This window comes from Ictidomys tridecemlineatus, chromosome 8, assembly GCF_052094955.1.
Source record: "Ictidomys tridecemlineatus isolate mIctTri1 chromosome 8, mIctTri1.hap1, whole genome shotgun sequence".
Classification (NCBI taxonomy): domain Eukaryota; kingdom Metazoa; phylum Chordata; class Mammalia; order Rodentia; family Sciuridae; genus Ictidomys; species Ictidomys tridecemlineatus.
In genome coordinates, this window is record NC_135484.1 from 22,499,453 (window position 1) to 22,515,193 (window position 15,741).

Here is a 15,741-nt window from a genome sequence, read left to right on the forward strand (position 1 = left end):
CAATAGAAGAAATTTGCATTAGACTACAGCAAGACTACCCATTCTTTACTGTTTGGGGATGGTTTTATAATCCCTCAATTTAAAACAAGGCTGGAGTTTCCCTTCCCCTGGTTAAAAGTGAACTCTGGTTAAAAGTTTCCCATGGGGCGGTGGTGCACATCTATAATCCCAGCAGTTTGGGAGACTGAGGCTGGAGGATCGTGAGTTCAAAGCTAGCATCAGCAAAAGCAAGGCACTAAGCAACTCAGTGAGACCCTGTCTCTAAATAAAATACAAAATAGGGCTGGGAGGTGGCTCATGGGTCGAGTACACCTGAGTTCAATCCCTGGTACCAAAAATAAAACAGTTTTCCATGGTAATATCTAAGGCCACAAAGCCAAGTGGACTGCAGCTTTCTGTTATGGTAACTCCAGGTTGTCCCTTTATGGTTGCCCTTGGTGAAGCCCAGATCCTTCTCTGTCCTCTCAGCCCAGCCCTCACCCTGGGGCTGCCCACCTTCCTCTTGCCCTGCACAGCCATTTGTAACTCCTCTATCCCCCACTGAACTTTTCCCGTTCTCAACTTCTATTATTCTTAGAATCCTTACCACACATTTTAGCATTTGGCACTTACTTTTTTAGAAACACGTTTTTGTGTGTTAGCTCAGGGGCTTGTGTCATGTACTTCTTAAAATTTCCTGTAACAACTAACGCTGCGTCAGGTACCTGGCACATATTCTTAATTAGCTGATTATTTCTGTTGACTGAAATCTTTCTTCTTCAAGTGTGGCCCTCACACCAGGGCATTGGCCTTATCTGGGAACTGTTAGGCTCCACCCAGACCTACAGAATCAGAATCCACCTATTAACAACCCCCCCCCCCCCATGAGTCAAACGCCTCTTGAAGTTCTAGGAAGCACTTTTGAGATCCCCATAGTGCTTGGCTCTCCCTGTTGCAAGTGTCTAATTTTGGGGGTTGAGGTATCTGGTTATATCTGAGAACTGCTTGTCCTTACTGTGACTGTGGTGCCCACTTAGCCTTCAGTAGCATTGTCACATTTAGATGTGGCCTGGGTGCTCTGTGTTAAAGACATCTGGACTGCATTTGTATTCAGATTCAAGACAACCAGGAGATCCAGATCAAAAGTATCTCTTTAAATAGCCTCTTTAAAAAGTCTTAAACTAAGAAGCAGAAAGTATGATTTCCTTTTCCTTAGTTACCTTTTTTTCCCCCCACTTGAAGTGCTTACACCCACTCAGCTTGCTATTTTGAACTCTGGGAAAGAAAATTTGTGGGCATCTTGCAGTCTTTCAAGAAATAAGGCTTAAATATTTGCCATATTTTCTACGTGTTTCTATCTTCAGGAAAATGGAGAAGCACATCATTCGTGCCTGTGCTCAACTTGACACCTAGTGTGACTTTCTGCAAGGGGACAAAACTCCGTTCCTGTCCTCATTGGTACCTTTACAGGGACAGTCAGCTCTTTCTTCTCCTTTTGTTCCTTCTATTTGGTCTCCCCCTCCCTTCCCTACCTTTTCATCAGTGTCTAGAATTCTTCATGCACAATGCAGTTTATCGGAAATAGAAGAGTCCATGTGCATACCTAAGTTCATTCAGTTCACTACGATAAAAACAATGGATTAAGCTAATATGCACAACCAAATATAGACTATTTTCAGTCAAATTTAAGTTTAAAATATTTTATTGTATTTTAAGGAATTTACATTTATCCATTTTTATCTACCTTTGATTGCACATCTATTTCACAGATAGCAAAATAGACATTGGCTGGGTAGAAAGAAAGGAGGAGGGTACTAGGTATGAGGTCTTCTAAGCCATTCTACTATGTCTTAAATGCACTAAGGGCTTTGTCATGTAAGGATCCACCAGAGAAATATAAAACGGTTGTATGAGATATTGTTTTTTAGTGGTGATGTTGTTCACAGTTTATTTTTACTTTTGAATTGATTTTTTGGGGGGGGGTTGGCTACATATGGAGGACAAATAATACACTTAGTTAAAAATGGGTGAGAATTTCACAAGTACACACATGCGTATAAGAGAATATCAAGAAACATTTGAAAAAATAAAGAGATCAAGGAGTAAAACATTGCCAACTATAGATTCAAATTATTAGCAGTAGTTTGAACCTGAACACCAAGCTCATGTGATAATGTGCTGAGCACTACCTATCACAGTGCTAGTCACATTACATTTACTCAGTTTGGGTGAAAGTTCCATATTAAATGTGTAGATCAAGGTAACAAATCAAGGAGCCCAGAAACAGATCCATTAGGGTACATCCTACACAGGCAAAATAATAGAGCAAATTAATAGAAAGATATGTGGAAAAGGATAGCTTTAGTAGATAGCATTATGCATAACTTGAATTTGTCAATAATATTTGAATATGTACATCAGCTATATACTCAAATACATGCCAGATATATTAAATTGTTAAACAATAACTTTACAGAAACAATTCATAGAAAAGTATGTGTGTGTGTGTGTGTGTGTGTGTGTGTGTGTGTACACATGAATAAATAAAGCACTCTTTAAAAGTTTAAGAAAAAGTTCAGTAAATGTAAAATCATGGGAGTAAATAACTATGGTCAACATTAAGATTTAAAAAGCAGCTGTGGGCTGGGTGCAGTGGTGCACACCTGTAATCCCAGTGATTTGGGAGGCTGAGGCAAGAGGATTGTGAGTTCAAAGCCAGCCTCAGCAATGATGAGGTGCCTTGCAACTCAGTGAGACCTTGTCTCTAAATATAATACAAAATAGGGCTGGGGATGTGACTCAGTGGTCAGGTGCCCCTGGGTTCAATCCCCAGTACCAACAAATAATAAATAAATAAAATAAAGTAAAAAGCAGTTCTGAAGTACAATTTATATTAAAATAAACCATCCAAATATTTTAGCCAGATCCAATGGTGAGGAAGTTTAGTGAAAGTGGAATGCTTATCTAATGCTGGTAGCATTATAGGAAATTTGAATCTCTTGATGTCATTATGGATACAAATATGAAGTCCAGAAAAATATTCTTAAATTTGATTTAATAATGCTATGTTTGATAATACCATTTATTAGCACTGCAAATAAATAAAATTACGTGAAACATTCCAATATGTAGGAATGATGAAGAAAATAACATGTGGTGTAATATTATGTGCTTAGTAAAAATTAGTACCATGCAAAGTACATAGAAATGAAGAGTTTACTTATGAAATATATGAAAATATCACTATGCAGAATTACATGTGCTTTATAAAATTCTATGGGAAATATGCTTGCACTGGAGCAAATACTAGATCAGGATTTTTAAAAATGGGAATAATTCTATTTGAGTGATAGGATTAAGAGTATCCTTCTGGCTAAAAAAGTCTTCAGTTGTTTTTTTTTTTTTGTTGTTTTTAGGGGAGATAACATGAGTATGCAAATAGCTATACTAACTCACCAGGGGCATGGCTTTTCAAATATTTAAATGGTACTTTGAAAACCTGATAAAATATTATTCTTGATTTCCTTTTTCTCCTTGGCCAGCTTTTTACTAGGTTTGTAAAGAGACCAGTTGAAAAATAACCGTGATAAAGCCAGTGGAGCAGAGCATGTGGTTTGGGGGCTGTATTTTATCCTACTCTGTGGTCATTGTTGTCCCCCTTTCCTTTCTATCCTGAACTAAGAAGCCACTTTAACATAGATGGTGCTCAAGATGCTGTGATACATAAGGCTGAATTTTTGTCTGTGGGAAGAGAGTGGCTCCAGGGTGTGGAGACTCACAGTGGGACAGTAGTTAGGAAATCTGCTTCTGGTAGCCAAAGCTGGGCGGACTTCTGAGTGTCAGTTTCATCCTCAATAAAAGGAGTGTGTTTGATGACCACTGTGGGTGATTCCGAGCAGACATGAATCACTTATTGCAGGGTGTCATTTCCTACCCTAAAGGGTTCCCCAAAGTGAACTTGCAGTGTTGCAACAGACCAGTCTACTAAATTGCTTCCAGGGAGTGTCCTGTAAACTTGGAGAGTGTGGTTCCTGTGTCCTACCAGGATAAATTACTTAGTTAGAGAAAGCCACGGAAGCCCAACATTGTGGGTGCATGTGATTTATTGTAACAAGTCAGTGAAATAGACCAGTTTGTTACCAGTGTGATTAAATATTACCTAATGCTAGATTACTCCATTGTTTAGACCATGTAACTTGAAATGCACAATTCAGATGTACTTAGATTTTTTTTTTGATGGCGCCCAAATACCATTGATTGAGCACTGCCCACCCACCCATCCCAGTGTGGACAGTAGGCAATAGAAACGAATTAAAGGGAAGGAAGTTTAGTCTCGACCTTTCATCAGGCTATAAAATTACTTTAGGTGTTGCCTTACTGTATAGTGAGGAAATTGTAAGCAATCTGCCATCAATGTCAGGTGTCATTGCTTATTTTTTACTTTTCTCAAGAAACGTTATGTGTGTTTTATATACCTGAGGAGTACCTGATAAACAGTCTTTTGTGTGAGTCAGTAGCAGTCATTTAAGTGAATCACCTGTATGAGTGACTAATGTATTTTGTACATATGCTTTTGAACTTTGATATGAGCTGACTATACTACTGCTTTTAGGCACTTTATAAATGCTGAAAATTTCCTAAGTCATTTAAAACTATTGGCCATGCAGACAATCTTAGGTTTTGTGGAAATGAGAACATACTTGCTCCTGTGTAGTGAAAAGCCTTTTCACATATTAGGTTAATGACTGGCTACTCACAGAAATTTAAGACCTCTTATATGGCAAGAATTACATAGTTAAAAAAAAAAAGAAAAAACCAGCAGTACTTTACCTAAGAAATAATGAACAAGGACCTAAAAAGGATGGTGGACCTAGATTTTTCTATGGGTCAGTTTCGCAGCGTACGTTGAAAACTCAGAGGATATTTAAGGATCTTCAAAGTTCATTTTGCATCATGAGAGAAAGTGTCCTCACTTGCTTTTGCAAAGTGAGTAACCAAAAGAAAAATTGTTAAGTAGTCTACTAATATTGGCAGATATTCAGAAATGGTATTATGAAGCATGCTATACTAACATTATTTGAAAAGCCTATGCAACTTTTCTGTAAAACTCCAGGAAAAATACAACAAATTGGAAATTGCAGTCCATTGTTTAGGTGACTGTATTTGTTGATTCATTATGATTTAAAATAGCCAAAGGATGGGTTGTGGGTGCAGCTTAGTTGTAGAGCACTTGCTTAGCATGCACAAGGCCCTGTTTTCATACCCAGCACTACAAACCAATAAAATAAAATAATAACCAAAGCATATGTCATTTGTCTTGTCATACTAATAGCACAAACTCTGGAATAATAATTAAGACTATTTATTACAGAAGCCATACACATATGAGTTTCCTAAATAACTGCTTTTTGAATAGCAATGACTAGAATCCATGCATAGTTTTTCTCGGAAATTAGAATATATTTCCCATGACTACTATCACCTTTTTTTTTTTTGAGCAAATACTAGAAGTGTATAGCTGATTTATTTCAACCTTTATTTTTCTAATACTGAGATTAACTATCAGCTAATTTCATGAATGTGTATAGTGAGATTGGGAAATTGGCAGTTCATGATGAATTCCAAATTGCTTAATTAAAAAAATCATGTATTTACGGCCTTGAAATTTATTTTCAAGCTTTCACTTGAATTTCATGTTCCACTTGAATGTTGTTGTGGTTGATATTCTGTGACTTTAAAATATTTGTAGGTTTTAACAGACTAAGTCCACCTCAGGGAGTCCTGCTTCAGGAGTAGCTAGAAACTGTGTAATTTTCTATCTCACTCTTCTGCTCAGCCCCCCAGTGATTATTTTAGGATCTTTCCAGTTGGGACATTGTTACTTTCTCTTGAATATCCTATGGAGATGAGATAGCAGTTTAATCTTTTAAATTCAGAAAAGGTGCTTCTACTGGTAAAATGAATAGAATAAAATGACAGCGTTTATAAACCATAACTAAGCTATTTGTGAGTGGTTACTGGAGCACCTACATTCTGTGGAAGACAGGTATCATTCTCAGAATGATTTGGAAATTCTTGCTTGTAAATTCTCTCCAGGACTGCTTGACCATTGTTATATTTAAGTGATTAATCTAGTTATTAGTTTCTAGAGCCAGGTGTTAATAGCTTTCAGGAGCTGCAACCTACACATTTTCATTGTGTCAGTAACTTATAAGAATGAGGATGATTCCAGGGCAATCATTTGCATCTTTTCCTCATGTCTGATTTTAAAATATCCTGATATTGAGTAGTTATAATTTCCATGAGCCAATCAGTATGGAAAAATAAACTCTTTGTTCACTTTTTACTATTGCTTGAATGTTCATTTTATCCCAAACAGTAAAATTTAGTTTAGTTGACAGGTACTTTTGTTATTTTATAGTTTTAAGTAGCTCAGTAACTTAGGAAAAGATACAGTGACAGTCTTGATTTGATGTTTGGGTAGTTGGTGTAGGTTTTAAAGCTCCTCTGGTTTAAATGTTGTTTTTGTTTTTCCTTTTCTTGTTAGGTGGAGTCTTTGCATTTTTTAAGAGATGGTGGTAATCAGATCTACTTGAAAATTAAGTGAATTGATTTGATTGGAACACTCGTTTACCAGTTGTTTGACATTTGGCCACTAGGTAAGTTAAGACCAGTGCCTTCTGTGTGGTTTGAATTCCTAGTTCTGGGAAGGGTTTCTCAAGCACAGTATTCAGTAAACTTCCTGTGAAATTTTGATATTAATTATTTGAGGCCCTCAACACCTGTGGTAGATGTCTGTCTGGGGTGTTACCTAAATGAAAATATTTGTATGTCTTTATTGCAGTTTTGGAAATATTATGATTTTAGCTGAACATTGAAAAATGTCATTTATGTTTTTAAATTGATTCTTTTATTTACTATTTATTGATTTATTTATTTGGGTGCTGGGGATTGAACCCTTGCACCTTGCACACACTAGGCACAAGCTCTACCACTGAACTACATTCCTGGCCCCTTTTATTTATTATTTTAATGATGATTTGCCTGTGATCTTGAGATGATGTGAGAATATCAGATCTGTACTTCCAGTGAGATTTTACTGTATAATTGCATCTTCATCAGATTTGAATCTAAGGTACCATGAACTTTTCGAGTAAATTAGCATTTCACCTTATTCAACCATTCTTCTTTTATAGAAATCTTGGTTTCTGTGATAAGAACAGACATCTTTAAAACAATGCGTTTTTATTCATACATCCCAGCTATACATAATATTGGAGTCCATTTTGACATAATTGTAAATGCATGGAATATATTTTGCTCCACTTCAGTTCGCAGTGCTTTCTCCCCCCACCCCACCCCCAGGAATAGACATCTTAAGTAAGGACTTGGATCAGTTCAGCTCTCTTGTTACCCTGGATGCTGTGGAAAGCTCCTGAGGTACAGAACTCAGAACCAGGAGGAGTTCAGGCTTTTAGCAGATGATTGGTACTGCCAAGACAGAATTTAGTGGGAACAGGACTTTGGCTACTGTTAAAATGTCAGGATAGTAAAGCCTACTCTGTCAAACAGATTTTTGGCATCAGAAATCTAAATGATACTGATTTTAGGGCTTGGAAATTTTTTATTTTAACTCAGGAAAACTCATGCTTAAATTAACCCTTTATACTGTATACCGTAAGAGATGATTTGGGAAAAAAAAAAAAAAGTTTTCCTAATTTAGGTCGGAAGATTTGAGTTTGTGAAATTCTGTTTTTTTTTTCTTTCATGATTCTAAAATTGTGCAGCTTGTTACTTAATTTTTCTCCAAATAAACTGGAGCTATTTTAAAACCTGATGAGTGATAATGAATAAGATAGGAAAGTGTCTAATCATTTGGGGAGCCAACTTCCTTCCAAACCAAACCAACCAATAGCATCTGCTAAACTGTGAGCATCTTAAAGTCTTGATGATATCAGATGGGGTTTCTGTGACAGTATTGTATAGTTAATGCAGGGCTCACAGCTGCCTTAGCTTGGTCTAAAATCATCCCTCTGGAGGCAACTGCCCTGGAACTTGATTTGTTAGTGTAGCTGTGAGTACCAGTGGGATTAGAAATATTGAGTGTGCTTTTCATTTTTCTTGTAAGGTTCATGATTCAATACTTATTTGTGACCCAAACTTTGAACTTTTCATAGTGCCATTTGGCAAAATTTAGGGTAATAATTAAAGGGATATAAAACCATTAGATTGAATTTTAAAAAAAATCAAAAAGAGAAATGGTTAAAAGTTTCAAAAGCAAGGGCTTCATTTCTTCCATAGCTGTATCAGATGTTAGAAGATACAGATTAATTCTCTGAACCACTAACTTAAATGTCTTTGCCACGTTTAGTTTTCTCTCTACACACCAGCTTGGCTTTTACAGTGAGTCTCAAAGCATACTACAGTGTTAAAGTTAAATTTCAATCGGTGTCACCTGATTTAAGTTATGGGCAAGGTAGACAGTTTTATGAGTGCCTCCTGAGAACGGACCTGGCCTGGACATGGAGTGCAGATGGCTCCCCTGCGCGCTGCACTGAGCTTTGAGCTGCTCTGACTTCGTCCTCAGCTCACTGGCCACTCTGCTTTAACATACTTATTGTTCTGAGTTAAATGAGGTTGATACTTAATCCATAAGCATTTCATTGGTAAGCTTTTTCATGAAGTGAATGGAGCCTCTTGCCAACTTCATCAGTGAGCCTAGCCATCAGCCCACGTGAGGATATTTTTTTTTCCCCAAACAATAAAATTTTTAAATTTGCACAATTTCTCTCACCACAAATTGGTACCAAATAGAAAATAGATTGTAAAAAAGGAAAATCCTCAACCATTAGAACGTTCTTTTTGTGGTGTCTGTTGTGAGATCGTAAATACAGACTATTTTATCTTTCTGGTAATGCACTTTTCATGTTCTGCTGTTTTTCTTCTAATGCTTTTGGCTGGTCTTGACATTGTTCATTTTAGGGTACTATTATTTGGAATCTGGTCCCTAACCGTGTTCTCATATTTGAAATTCTCTCTGGTGGTAAATGTTTGAGAATTATGTAAGTGGTACTTCTTGGGAAGGAAGGTAAAATCTGAGCTATAGATGTATAATCTCTTTGAAGTAAGAATCCCATATTCATTTGAGAGTATTGGGTTTCGAGGTAGTAATTAACTTGCTGAGAATTACATACCGATTACGGTTAGTAATTTTTGGTCAGAAATTATTGAGATCTTACTTGACACTAAAAAATCCAAAATACATAATTCTATTTTCAGTGGAAATTGCTGTATCTTGTGATTTCCTTGGACTCCTTGCTCATTCAGCCATCTCTTCTTTCTTTTCTGCTGTATCTTTATGTTTTTTTTTTTCTTGGTATCACTTTAGATCAGTTAGGAAAATAAGATGGAGGAAAACTTTTAGTAATTCTATTTGGACACATTTTAGCTGTCTTATAATGATTCGGTAAGAGTGCAGATTAGATCTGCTGTTACCTGTGTGTGTACTAGAACTACTCCCGCCATCAAAGGTAATTCAGAGTAGATCTTACAAGTGCTAAGTGTTGTAAGTAGCCATCAAAATGTTTCTTTTATGGAGGATCATTTTTATGCCTTTTCAGATGCATACAGTTCTTCTGTCTGTATTTTAATGTAAAAAATATAAGGGACCCATAAATGTGGAGGAGAGTGGCTATATTTATGTTTGAGTATTTACTAACTGGTGTGGAAACATGAACTCTGGGCCCTGGAGCTGCTTCTGTCTGCTTTTACGAAGACTGCCCTTTCATTTGCTTTGCAGTCTATGTGAATGGACCCCCATGGCTCTTAGCTTCTTGAGCTATGTGGTTTCATTTTTCCCAAACTATTTTTCTATGTTCTTCCATAAATTCCATTACATTCTTGACTTGGCCTGCAGTTTCCCATGCATTTCCCTTGACTATACCTTCAGTCATTCGTGAATTCGACAAGGTATCCATTCATGTGTTTATCGGGCAGTCAGCAAGCACTAATTAAACCTAGAATGAGCAAAACGCAGTGTGTCTTGTGGCCATCTGAAACTCCAGCTGCAGGATGCTTTCTTACCATCTCGTGACATGTCCTTCTATCCATCCTTCCCATCTCCCTCCTTGACTTGGCAGTGTAGGACAGCTTGGGGTGGAGGCACCACTTGTTTTCCTCTCACTCATCAAACAAAACTTATCCAGGTGAAACCAGGTGATCATAGGATCATTGCTTTTATAATGCTGTGCATTAGCGCTCTGGTAGTGGCCTGCAAGTGTACAAATATACAAATGGTGTCTCTGCACATTATCTCCTTTGAGAAAAATTACTATTATGTAGATATGACACACATTTTATTTTGTGTTATGAGGAAGTAGAGTCTTGGTGGGGGGGGGGAGGTGTTGCAGTTGAGTAATTTACTCAAAGTCACAGCCCTAAGTGAGTCACAGAGCTAGAACGGAACCCTGGCTCTTCCAACTTCAGACAGCATGTCACGATCACTGAGAGGTCACTGGTCTAGTTGACTGGTGGTTTCCAAATACTGGAGCCTGGTAAATGTGGTCACTCTATTCTGTTTAATATGATTCACATAAGGAAATAGAAGGCATACTGAACTTTGGAGAAGAGTTACATTTTAAAATCTTGGGAAGCTTGAGCAGGTCCAAAGAAGTACACTTAATGCTGTGCTGTAAGAATGGGAATTCTCCAGCCCTCTGACAGGTGTGACCTGCATTCCCCTGATCTGAGACACTCAGAACCTCTAGCAACATCCTTGTAGAATTAAGATCAGCCTCTTGAATCTGATTCTCATGGCAGTTGCAGTTTTTACCATAAATTTCTAAGTTGGCAATTGGACAGAATTCCCCACAAAGAGATTTTCATTTTATCTTTGTACTTGATACAGTGTTGACTTCTCATCCATGAATTCCCAAAAGATAAATTGCATTTTCTGCCTCACCTATTATTTGCATTATTGGTTAATGCACTTTACCAAGTCACACTCTGGTTACTTCTTTTCTTTCGTAGTTACCTTTGTATTTTATTTCATCTGCCTTCAGAATCCCTTTAACACTCCATATTTTTCTCATGTCACTTTTTACATGTATTTCTGTGCTTGCACTTTATGCAACTTAATTTATGTGAGGCTTTATCTCACATGCCATACTGTATGCTGCTCGAGGGCCAAAGTAGGTCTTTATTTTGTTGGTCTCCTCTTTAGCTTGAAAAAAATAATGATTAAAAAAATAGTGTATACTCAATAAATATTTGTTGGATTTAACAGAATATTTGGTTGTGGGTTTTCTTTGAAAATTAATTTTGGGGTCTGAAAATTGCTATCTGGGCACATGTTTAATTTTAATTCCATTCGTGAGATGAATCAGCAAGTCTGATACTTATTAAATATCCAGAGTAGAGTCAGAAGAATAAATTCATAATTATTTGTAGTGTTTTTTTTAATGCAAAAAGCTGTTCTTAAAGTAAAATAATAACACTCTTCCCCACCAGACAAAACTAAAACCCCTGCCTTCCCCTGACTTGGCCATGGCAATAATAATAATTGTGCTCTGAAAAGATACAATGAGGTGAAATGAAACATGGCCTGTGAATGTGAAGGGCTCCTGGGGGTGCCGGTGTGGGTACAGTAGTGAGGCAGAGCCATGGTCTTGGGCTGCAGGATTCCGGGGGCACATTTCCTTTGGCCCACGGTGGGAAGCTCTTACACAGTTTTGAGCGGAACAGTGACACCATCTGAGCAGAGCTGCACTTTTGGAAGCAGGATCTGCTGGGCTGTGTTGGGTGGTTTGGGGGTGGGGAAGAAGGTGGCTGAGTGGGCACAGCAGACCCTGCGAGCAAGGAAGCTACTTAGGATGCACTTACATGAATTCTGTCAAGAGCTGTCACCTCATGTTGTGCCCTTTACATCTCCTCCCACACTGACATCACAGACAAAGGCACTCAACCCAGGCTCAAGGAATTCTTTCTGATTTCACTTCCTCCTCTTCCCCTCCTTCCTCCGGTTTTGCATAATGGTGTCCCCTGTGACTATGTTCAGCTCTAATTGTTTTCCTCAAGGTTCTCTACACACTTCCACAAGTCACTGCCTCTGGTAATTTTCCCTGGGTCCTCTGTATGCAAAGGCACCGTGCCCAGTCCTGTCCTTTGTTGGAAACTTGCCAGTTGGACCTGGGGTACCTTTTAACCCCTTGACTTGATCTGGTGAGAAATGTAGACCTGGTGAGAGATCAGTGTTGCGAGTGTGAGTTGCAGTGATAGCAAAAGGGACCCACCGGCCACAGACAACAGGAGGCAAAGTGCAAGGAAGCCAGGGAAATGCTGCCTGACTGGGGGTCTGGGGGGCTGTGTGTGTATGTTGTATGTGCATGTGTCCATGCGTGCAGGAAAGTGTCCACATTTGTGCACAGGCCCTGAGGATGGCGGGGCAGGAGGAAGCTGTCAGCTTTTGCCTGGGAGTGCAAAAATTTACTTTTAATGGGAAAAGAGAGCTTCAGAGAGAAACCTGTTTAGGGAGTAGTGTGATGAATTTGATGGTACATCAGTACTGTTTGAAATAAAAGCTGATAAAAAGCACATACATATTTTTTTAAAGCACATATTTTGCTCTCCTTTTCTTTTTCCATGAGCGCTTCTAGTGGAAAAGAGGAATTCACTCGAAAATTTGAGTCGACTTCCCCTTTTTGACGTTCTTTCAGCCTCCTCAATATTTCCCAAGAACTTAGGACAGGTTTTCAGATTTTCTCAACCTTACCCCTACCCAAGTCCCCCCAAGTTCACATCCTCAGGAACATGTGTACTTATCAGTATATCACAACAGCCAGAGGTGTGCCTTTCAGCCTTGTACAATAAAAACATGCAGGGAGACAACTCTCTTTTCCTTTTGAGGAGCCTGATCACTGCCATCTCACGACTCACTGAAATAGCACAGCAGAGGAACACTTTTTGGCAGGCTGCAACATCTAGGGAATGCGCAAACACTCGCGTTTCTCTTTCTCTCTGATGTATTAGACTGAGTCAGTCTAGCGCAGGCAAGCAGAGGGAGTTTTAATTGAGCACTCAAATTGAAAAAAAAAAAAGTACTAGCTGTTTGAATTTAAGGCTATTTTTACAAACTGTGGTATTTCTAACAACAGAAAACCTTGGGTTCTTAAATTTGATGGTAGCAGTGATTTGGCGGGTTTCAGGAGAATCCACCCTTTCCTTCATCCATGGAGGATTTTTTTAAATTTCAGAAGAGGTATTCTTGATTAAGTCGGTTTAAGAGCATATAATGATACTGTAATCATCATTTGTCATTATCTTGTGTACTAATGATTAAAGTAAACGTTTAATAACTATAGGGCAGTAAATATATTTTAGATCTTGAGCCATAAAAAGATTTCCATTAACAGAATGTTTTGTGCACAAATAAATTATTCATGGACTGTAGCAGAGCTTGATTCTGTCATCAACCTTAAGTGGAAATTTTAAGAACACCAATCATCACAAACGCCAACACTCTGTTGGCTTGGGCTCTGATCCTTCTTACATGGAACTTGAGCTTGTTTGGATATTTGTAAAAGCTTTAGTTTGGTTAAATTCAATGAATATTTATGGTTGTTCTGCCATATGCAATTTTGCATTCGAGTGCTAGAGAGGAATACGGTGATGAATGCATCTGCATTTTGGCCTTCAAGTTGCTTATAAGCCCTAAAAGAGAGATAAAACTAGTATATATCTGCCTTGAATATAAGAAAGCTGGTAGTAGTGCCCCAAGAGAAGCCTATATAAAATGTTTCATGAAGGTAGAGGAGAGAAAAAAAACCTTGTGGGTTTGTTGGGGGTGGGGGACTGGGGATCAGGAAGTGTTTCCTGGGGAAACATGTAAAGATGGGCAAGATTTTGCCTGGTGGAAAGAATGATATTCACATGGTAAAAGATGGGATGGATAATATTGGTGTGACTATAGAACAAAAAGTACCAGAGTATGTTTGGGATACAGCCTGAGTAAGTGAAGGGAAGATATTAAAGAAGAGAAGGGGAAGGTAGTCTAGTCCAGAGAGTACAGAGGGCCTTGAATGTAAGTAGCACATCAGTCTGGTAAGTGTTAGAGAACCTTGACCCACCTTTGAGTTATGAAGTTATATTTTGGATGATTTTTTAAAAAATATTACCACAGATAGCATTGCAGAGAAGAATTGGCAACATTGGAGGTAGGTAAGTTAGGGAGCAGTAATAAAATCCTGATCTAGGATATTTGTAAAAGTTATACAAAAGAGGGGGCAGAAGGGAGAGAAATCATAGATGAATTTATCTATGGATTTTAGGATTGGCTATGAGGGGTGAGAAACAGGAAGGCAATAAGCTTCAGTGGAATATCTGGAATCAAATGTTTGAATCAGTCAATATTTATGGAAAGCCAGCTAGGTACAAGACATTATGCTGGATTATGGAGGTATGTATTGAGAAAAGCAAGATCAGTCCTGCTCCCAACTAGCTGAACATTTATTTGGGGATGTAGGATATATATGTGTTTAACTAAAATTCAAAGTGGACTATGATCAGAACAATAGCAGGAGTTGAGCGAGGGGTGTGACTTGGGCACTGGAAACCAGGGGGACCTTTAGGAGAGAAGACACTTCAGCTATAGAATTCCAGAGTATTTTAGCAGTCCAAAGTGTCACTGGAAAACGAAGAAAGGCAAGACTCAGAGAGGATAAGGGAGGAGGAGCTTGTTAGAGAGAGGAGCTCTTCTTGAATGTCCACTGTTATGTCGGGCCCTGAGCTGGGAGCTCCATTTACATGGGAATTCTGTTCAGATTATGTGCAATTATAAAACCAGCACCAACATTGGGATCTAATAAAGGGTTAATGGATTCTGCATTGGATCATGGGGACTCGGAAGAGGTTTCAGTGTAGAAGTAAGGCTGGAAATGTTCTAAAACATTTTTTTTTTTATACTGAAGACATAATTAAATACATCAGTGAGCAAGAAGGCTGAGCTTTTTCTCTGTGATTTCTCCTTGTTGGGTAAAGTTTATGTAGATCTCCACATTCCGGCTGGTCTTAGAGGCCTCACTTGAGAATGTGCTAGTTCTGAGAAGTCTTTGCAAACTTTAAAATGCCGTCCCGATGTTGGTTGGACTCCTAGATTATTTTCTCACAGCAAAATCTTCTGCACTTGCTCCCAGCTTCCCTCCTCCTCCCTGCATCTCCTTCCTCCTTCCTTGTGGGCACTCAGCTCCTAATGGTGAGCGCCTTTGCCACACCCTCAGCTGAGGGTTGGGGAAGTCCTCGGGCTCTCCTTGGCTCCTGTCCCACAAGGAAGGAGATTTCCATGGAGAACAATCTAGGGAAGTGCCTGTGTGCAAGCTCGCACATGTGTGTGCGCTCATACACACACACACACACACACACACACACACACCCCAGTTCTTTTCCTGTCCTCAGGGGTATTTATGTGCCAAGAAGTAGACAAAACACACAGTCATGTACAGGCACATTATGTTGCACCCAACCATTGGAAACAGGGCTGCAATGAAGCTGGAGTTAGAAGGGATACTATTATTTATTCAACCTGTAGAATAATAGGAGAATTTGTTGAAGAAATACTCAGAAGTGGCTTCATTAAGATGAATTAGCCTATGACTAGAGAATGTAAGGGATAAAATTTGTATTATGCCTAGGCTTAGCTGATTTTTGTTACATGTTATTCTAGACAACTGGGCATAATGAAAAATCATTCAGAGGTATCCATGTTATCAT

The 15,741-nt window shown here is 38.5% G+C and overlaps 1 protein-coding gene across 33 annotated transcripts in view; it reads left to right on the plus strand.

Annotated features, from left to right (window-relative positions):
- Nucleotides 1–15,741, plus strand: part of Hivep2 (HIVEP zinc finger 2) — a 182,948-nt gene that overhangs the window by 94,216 nt on the left and 72,991 nt on the right. For 19 of the 33 annotated variants that reach the window (XM_078018996.1, XM_078019003.1, XM_078018997.1 and 16 more), the window contains one exon: nucleotides 6,527–6,638. The exons of the other annotated variants lie outside the window; for them this stretch is intronic. The gene's annotated coding sequence lies outside the window, so the exon portion shown is untranslated. The remainder of the gene's footprint in view (nucleotides 1–6,526; nucleotides 6,639–15,741) is intronic. 33 annotated transcript variants of the gene reach the window in all.